The sequence below is a fragment of the Dipodomys ordii genome, unplaced genomic scaffold (assembly GCF_000151885.1).
Source record: "Dipodomys ordii isolate 6190 unplaced genomic scaffold, Dord_2.0 Scaffold63, whole genome shotgun sequence".
Classification (NCBI taxonomy): Eukaryota; Metazoa; Chordata; class Mammalia; order Rodentia; family Heteromyidae; genus Dipodomys; species Dipodomys ordii.
Genome location: NW_012267279.1, coordinates 9382444 through 9390213, shown reverse-complemented (window position 1 = coordinate 9390213; position 7770 = coordinate 9382444). Strand labels below are relative to the sequence as shown.

The 7770-nt window shown below is 40.0% G+C and overlaps 1 pseudogene across 1 annotated transcript; it reads left to right on the top strand.

Annotated features, from left to right (window-relative positions):
* Positions 1–1476: 1476 nt before the first annotated feature.
* On the top strand, positions 1477–1959 carry LOC105990164 (annotated as a pseudogene). The gene has a single exon (XR_001175291.1). The product of XR_001175291.1 is annotated as a 60S ribosomal protein L21 pseudogene (transcript).
* Positions 1960–7770: the final 5811 nt, after the last annotated feature.

The following is a 7770-nucleotide window of genomic DNA, read 5'->3' as shown; positions in this document are numbered from 1 at the left end:
AAACTGGGTGGGGATTGCTTACACCTGTAATTCTAGTTACTCAGGAAGCTGAGATCTAAGGATTGTGGTTCAAAGTCAGCCCAGGCAGAAAAGTCTGTGAGATTCTTATCTCTAATGAACTACCAAAAAGTCAGAAATTGAGTTGTGGCTCAAGTGGTAGAGCATTGGCCTTGAGTAAAAGAAGCTCAGGAACAGTACCTAGGCCTTGACACCAAGCCCTAGGACTGGCACCAAAAATAAATAAAATGAACTACACCAAGTAAAAGTAGATGCCTCAGATTGTGAACCCCAAATATTAGGAATGTCCTCTCAGACAGCTCTCACAGAGCTCTGGGCTAGCTGCAAATTCAGAAGAGATACTTCATTCCATGGTTGGGAAAGAATTTTGTGAAGTGAAACTCATCTTGGCTCCATTTCTTCTACTTTGAAAGGAAAAGAAAAAAAAGTATTGAAATATGAGGTCTTTGTTTCTGAACCAGTATGACCTGGAGAAACTATTAAAGAGCTAAAATGATTCCAGTGTCTGGGATCCCTTTACCATTTTTGCTTTTAAGAACAAAGTTCTGTGATGATTGCTTTACATTTAGCCTGGGGTTGGAGGGAAGTCTGCGAAATCAGGAATTCCCAACATTTTTATGAGGCAGAATCTTTAGATCATGGAAGGGGCAGGAATTTTGGCGCTACTTGTCTCCCTGGGAACCTTGACAGATGGTTAGGAAGGGATGCGGTTGCAGCTTTGGGGGATTCTGGCTGGGTAAGTTTCAGACATCCACCTCGGAACCAGACTCCATGTTGAGACTGAAACAGTGAGCAGTATGCTGAAGCTCTGCTGGGGATTTCTACTGGGAGAGCTGAGAATTCACTTATTTGCTCCCAGCATTCTCCAAGAGAAACTTTGTCATTGGTGGATAAGGCAGTGAGACTCTATCTTAGCCAGTGTGTATGTATACAAAATCTAGAAAACGTCCACAAGAAATTGAAGACTAGAACACACCACTGCCATTCCCCTCTCAGGCTGCTCTTTAGGCTCATTGAAATGAATGGTCGGTGGAACAGGACATGATTTCTAGACTTCTGTCTGAGCTCTAGAAGAAATTCTACAGTTTCTTCCAGTGAAGATGCAGGTTGAAACCATCCTAGCCCCGTCCAGAAGCCACTGCTGAGTAATGAGCAGAATTACATCAGCAGCCCAACCTCAAAAGGCCAAGAAATGCTGATAGAATACCAGTGGCTCATGCCTATAATCCTAACTACTCAAGGAGGCTGAGATCTGAGAATCACAGTTCAAAGCCAACCTGGGGAGAAACGTCTATGAGACTCTTATCTCCAATTAACCACAAAAAGCCAGAAGTGGAGCATACTAGCCTTACACAAAAGAAGCTCAGGGACAGAGCTCAGTCCTTGAGTTCAAGTGAAGGACTAGCACCAAAAAAAAAAAAAAAAAAAAGGCCAAGGCAGAACCGCCATCTTGCCAACATGACAAACACAAAGGGAAAGAGGAGAGGTGCTCGATACATGTTCTCTAGGCCCTTCAGGAAACACGGAGTTGTTCCTTTGGCCACATACATGAGAATCTACAAGAAGGGTGATATTGTAGACATCAAGGGAATGGGTACTGTTCAAAAAGGAATGCCCCATAAATGTTACCATGGCAAAACTGGAAGGGTCTATAATGTTACCCAGCATGCTGTTGGCCTTGTTGTGAACAAGCAAGTTAAAGGCAAGATCCTTGCCAAGAGGATTAATGTGTGTATTGAGCATATTAAACACTCTAAGAGCCAAGATAGCTTCCTGAAATGATTGAAGGAAAATGACCAGAAAAAGAAGGAAGCCAAAGAGAAAGGAATCTGGGTTCAACTGAAGCACCAGCCTGCTCTACCCAGAGAAGCACACTTAGTGAGAACCAACAGAAAGGAGCCTGAGCTATTGGAACCTCTTCCCTATGAATTCATGGCCTAAAAGATTGCTGGACTAACAAAAAAGCCAAGGGATGGAGGTGGCATGTGTAGCCTATCAGTGAATGTCTCAAGAAAAGATTTCAGTCAGGGCCTTAGTGGGTATGAAGTCAGTTGAGTCTCATGGTATGGTATGACTGCCTGAGAAGAAACACACAGAAAAGACAAACTACCTCCAGGCACAAAGCTAAAACTCTTGGCTATAACTATTGTCTCCTGCTTTTACCAAAGAGATTTCTTAGTTTAAAGAATTACAAGCTAGATACTATCATCCTAGCTACTCAGGAAGGTAGGACTAGAAGGATTGTGATTCAAGGGAAGTCCAGACAAGAAAGAGACACCCCTCCTCTCTCTATCTCAACCAATAAAAGGCTGGGTACATTGGTGCATCCCAGTCATCCCAGCTACATGGGAAGTGTAGACAGGATGGTGGTCCAGGTTTGCTTACGCAATAAGTGAAACCTTGTTTGACACATAACAAAAGCAAGGGCAAGAGGTGTGCTCAAATGGTTAGAGTACCTGCCTAGGAAGCATGAGGCTCTGAGTTCAAGTCCCAGTACCACAAAAATAATAATAAACCTGCAATTAACTCTCCATTTTCTATCTGTATCTGGGCCCCACATGTTAAATAGAGCCACATAATCACTAACAGAACCAACCTTAACTCACCACGATACTAAACAAAGAAGATCTTCATAAAGATGATGATGCAAGCAATTGCTTACCAATGTGAAAAGAGTCATTGTATGAGAATAATATTCTCAAAGAATTTCAATGTCTCTACTCCTAAGAAACAGACAAAAGGTATTGGTATATAAAACCAATATTGAATCTACAATATTGAAACTACAAAGAGATGGAAAAAAGTGATGAAATTTGAACTTTCCATGGACCAGTGAGTAACAGATTGGATGTTAGTAAAGTAAATCAGATGAGTGAAAAAAAAAATAAGCAGGGAACTTTTTCCAGAAATCAGAAAGGAACAAAGACAAAAATAATAATAGAAGAAAAGAAAGCTGAAAAATAGAAGTCAGAGATCCCATAGACAGATAGTTTGAAAAGAAAACTAAGGTTGACACAGCTAACAAAAAGAGAACTTTCTTAAACTAAAAATAATTTGTTCTTACGATTGGAAGCATTAATGTCAATGCAATTTAACTAGCTTGGTTTTGTTTGTTTGTTTGTTTGTTTGTCTATGTATGTTGGTATCAGGTCTTAAACTCAGGGCATCACACCCTTGCTTAGCTTTTTCACTCACAGCTGGTGTTTTATTACTTGACCCATGTCTCCAGTCTTGCATTTTGTTGGTTAATTACAGATGAAGTCTCAGAGTTTTCTGCCTGGACTGGTTTCTAACATGATTCTCACATGTCAGCCTTCTGAGTAGCAAGGATTACAGTCATAAAACAACAGCACCCTAGTTTTTAATTACAAAAAAAAGGAGGGCCTGGGAAGGTGGCTCAGTGGTAGAGGCTTGCCTTGCATACATGAGGCCCTGAGTTCAATTCCTCAGCACCACATAAGCAGAAAAAAAAGCCAGAAGTGGCGCTGTGGCTCAAGTGGTAGAGCGCTAGCCTTGAGCTGAAGAGCTGAGGGACAGTGCCCAGGCCCAGAGTTCAGGCCCCACAACCGGACCCAAAAAAAAAAAAATTTACAGGCATGGAGGTAAAAATAAAGGTTCCTTACAGAGGGACATTAGAAATCTAGCTTCCAGTGTTCATCAATTACAAGCCAGAAGGACTGATGGAAGGCCTATGGGATCCATAGGTTGTGACCGAAATTAAAATACATAGCCATGGGCCTGGATGAGAACACAACATATCATCTCAGATGTGGAACGGTTCGTTAGGTAACCATGCTTCCTACATGCTCTACTGGCAAAGGCTGTACAAAGATCCTCTTCAGCTAAACAACCGCTGTCCAAAGGGAAAATCCTCAAAATAGGGAAGATGTGGTATAGGAAAATCAGTGATAATATGTTCAAGTAATAATACGTCAATTTAGTTATACAAGTACAGGTGCCAAAAAATGATTAGATGAGAAGCTACATGTATAAACAATGTAATAGGGATATGAAATCAGATGGTCATCAAAACATAACTGAAAACAAAAGACAGGAGGAAATAAAAGTATGTTAAATATTTAATCTAGTTGAGACATTTCATCCTCAACATTGACAGGGAAAATTTAATTAAAAAAAATAAAGATAACCATCAATAGATTAAATAGAGTATGATGTAAATCACTACAGGAAAGTAGTGGCTAAAGAAACAATTCCCTGACAGGACAGAAAAAAGGAAAAATACTAGAAAAACTAACCTTGTATAAACTTCTGTAAAGGCAGTATTTTTTTTAATCTTGGTGACATGATGCAAACAATTTTCCTGGGACTTTTGATTGTTTTTTTTTGTTTGTTTGTGTTTTTTCAAAAATTTCCACAATAAACAGGTGCTGCTTTTTTAAAACAAATTAGAAAACCTTTTGTAGGGGCTACTATAAAAATTGTTTTATGCATAATACATTACCCAGTAAAACTAAAGGATATAAGGATACCACCACTGAGAATAATGAGGTAAACTCAAGATATTCTGAGATGGGCAGTTATGTGTTTCTTTTTCCCCATTGTTTACATTTTGCAACTGACCTAATACAAGCTCATGGCAATTTGGAGAAATTCTAGGGTACCTGTCCACTAAGGCTAGAAGACTGAAGTCACCAGTCCCTCCCTCTAGTATGTACTGCCCCGGTGATTTCTATCAGAGGATTTGGAGAACCCAGCAAATTCACATCAGCTGTATCATATCCATCCAAACATCTGTGTCTTGACTGCTTTTTGTTTTGTTTTGCTCTGAGATTTAGAATTGCAGCTACTCTCAGTCCATCTGTCCTTTGCTTGATTACAAAGCCAAGCTCATAAACATTCAGACCAAGGACAGGAACTATTGATTTAGCTCCTATAAGACAGGAACTATTGATTTAGCTCCTATAAGGAACTATAAGATTTAGCTCCTATGTAGACATTTCAGAAGATTGACCTGACCCCGCCAGGATGGAAAATGGACAGAATTTACCTTAAACTGAGGAGCAAGAGTTTGAAATGAACCTTCCAATCAGACTATGGTGACTTTAGATTCTGAGTTTAGGACATACTGGTTTCAAGTAAGTTTCTGAGAAGAAAAGACTATGTATGCTATATTATGAGGATTTCTCCCTCCTCAGAAATTCTCTAGCTAACACTGAAATGCTGTTCAGATTTAAAGCCTGGCATGAGAACAACACTCCCTGCTGTGTCCCACAGGGTTTTGACTTCCTGAGCGTGTCACCCTGTGCAGGTGTGCCAGCCCTACAGGCTTCTTTGCATGTGGGTGTTCAAGGGCTCAAGCTCTTTTCCGTCTTGTTGCTCCTCCTTCCTCCATGCCTTTGGAGTTCTATCACTTATGCTCAGAACACATCTAATTGTAAGAGAAGCTAGGAAATATAGTTTATATACCTCATCCCATATGCCAGGTGAAAAACAAAGCTAGATTTAGGGGAACTTGTGGGAGTCTCTGACCCAGACTGTAGCCTCCTCCTTTTCCCCATCTCCTCACACAGAAGTTGGCAGGCAGAATTCTTTTGATTAAAGATGACACAAGGATAATGGCTGGGGAAAAAAAAAAAAAGAGCGGATCAAATAAGCTGTGACTTCCTGGGGTTGGTGGTTCTTAGTAGTAGGAGAGAGTGAGGATTCTGCCCCTACAGACAAAATCTGAAGCGAGCTTGTGTTTCCTCTAGTTATATCCAGCCCTCCATATCTGTGGGTTCTACATCCTCAGATTCAACCAACCTTGAGTGAAAGATACTTGCAAAAACATACATCTGTACTGAACATATAAACTTGTTATTCCCTAAATGATATAGTGTAATAACTGTATTTATATTATATTATATGTTATAAATAATCCAGAGATGATTTCAAGTATATATGGGAATGCACAGGTTATATGCAGCTACTATGTTTTCTCTGATAGCATCGTGGACTTCGGGAAGCGGGTGAGGGGGGAAATCCCTGGAATGAATCCTTGCAGTAGGGGGTTTACTAAGAAGCCACTGTATGTTGTTTCCCTCTTATCTCCTTTTAATGAGAGAGTATGAGATGGAAACATGGTTTTTCTTATGCAGATTCAAATCCAGACTCCTAAAAGCCAGTCTCCTGTAACACTTCTGTAATTAGAACATTCAACATAAAAACTGTTTTTAAAGCTGCTGAGCTTTGCCTAAAATTCACCTCTGTGCACTTCAGTTTGATCACCTAGAATATAGAGCAGTACTACAATTGCCCCTCTGGTAATGTACCTGCAGACTACAAGTGAAAAAGGCACCAGTCAGAAGTCCTGAGGACTAGCAGCAGGAATACAGTCATTGGTAGAACACTTGCAGAGAGAGAGAGAGAGAGAGGAAGAGAGAGAGAGGAAGAGAGAAAGAAAGAGAAAGGAAGGAAGGAAAAAAGAAAAAGAGAAAGGAAAGAAAGAGAGGAAGAAAGAAAGAGAGAGAGAGAGAGGAAGGAAGGAAGGAAGGAAGGGACAGAGGAGAGGGGCTGAAGAGGAGGGAAGGAGAGAATGAAAGAAAATGCTAAGGAAATACAATGTACAACATTCTAGAAAAATTGTCTCCATTGAGTTTGAAGGGATTAGGATTTAAAGGCTCAACAAGAGGAAGCATTTATACCTGAGGGTAGATTGAGGGTTTCCTGCCAGCCACTTTACCTAACAATTTTGGTATTTATAAAGCCAGCAGACAGATTGCAAAGGCCGGTAGCCCTAAGCTCCAACGGGACTATTCCTCAACAAAGCCAAAACAGAATTCCCCACCCAGCAGCCATATGTCCTAGAGCCCTTTGCATTCTGATTCAGAGCCAACCCCAGGTATACCCTTATTGAGTTTGTGAATGGAAATTGAAAGTGTATTTTCAAACTGCTGGTTGACACCCAAGAGGATATAATTATAGTAAGGGGCTTTCTGGTTTGAAAATAGGAAAGAAAGAAATGCTCTGTCTTTGAAATCAAACGATTAAAATATTAAGAGATGGGTGGTTTGGCTTCAGTCTTCAAAGCAAAATCATGACCAGCAGTCTTCTTTTGTCTTTTTTTTTCTTTTTTATTAAGGTTAAGCTAGAAGGAACAGTTAGTTGCTCCAGGGTCCTGCTAAGCAAGAACTCCATGGGAGAAGCTATCTGTCCCATGTATGCGCCTTCTGCTTGCACCTCATTTTGATGCATAAATCTGGAATGCAGATGGCAGGAATGTCAACTACTTTTCCTTGTCTGTGCCCTTTGGGGGGAGGGAGTGATGTTCACAGCAGAAGTTGGGATGCAGGTAAAAGACTAAGAAGAAATCCATATACTCTCCAAATGTTAAATTGAAACCCCTTTGTACAACTACTTAAAATAAGGTAATATGAATGAGTAAGTGAATGAATGAAAGAAAAGAAATACAAGTACCCAATGGATGCATACAGACTGTTTCAGCTGTATGATTTCACTGGCATTTTATTTGACTCCTAAAGTTTCCTTGCTAATTAAAACCATTTGCCTAGAGACTCAACCCTTTTAATTCTAAGGTATGTCAGAGGGTTTCATGGTAATCCTGGATTTGTTTTTCTCCAAATGAAAGAGTTGTCTGACATGGACACAAGAGATTTTTCTTTGTTGTTGTTGTTTTTAATGTACTATGTGATTTCTTCTTTCTTCAGTATTTTTCCCCTATGATTTATCCCCTGTTGTCACTGTATTTGATTTTGGTACCCTGGGTATTATATATACATTTATCTGAATTAA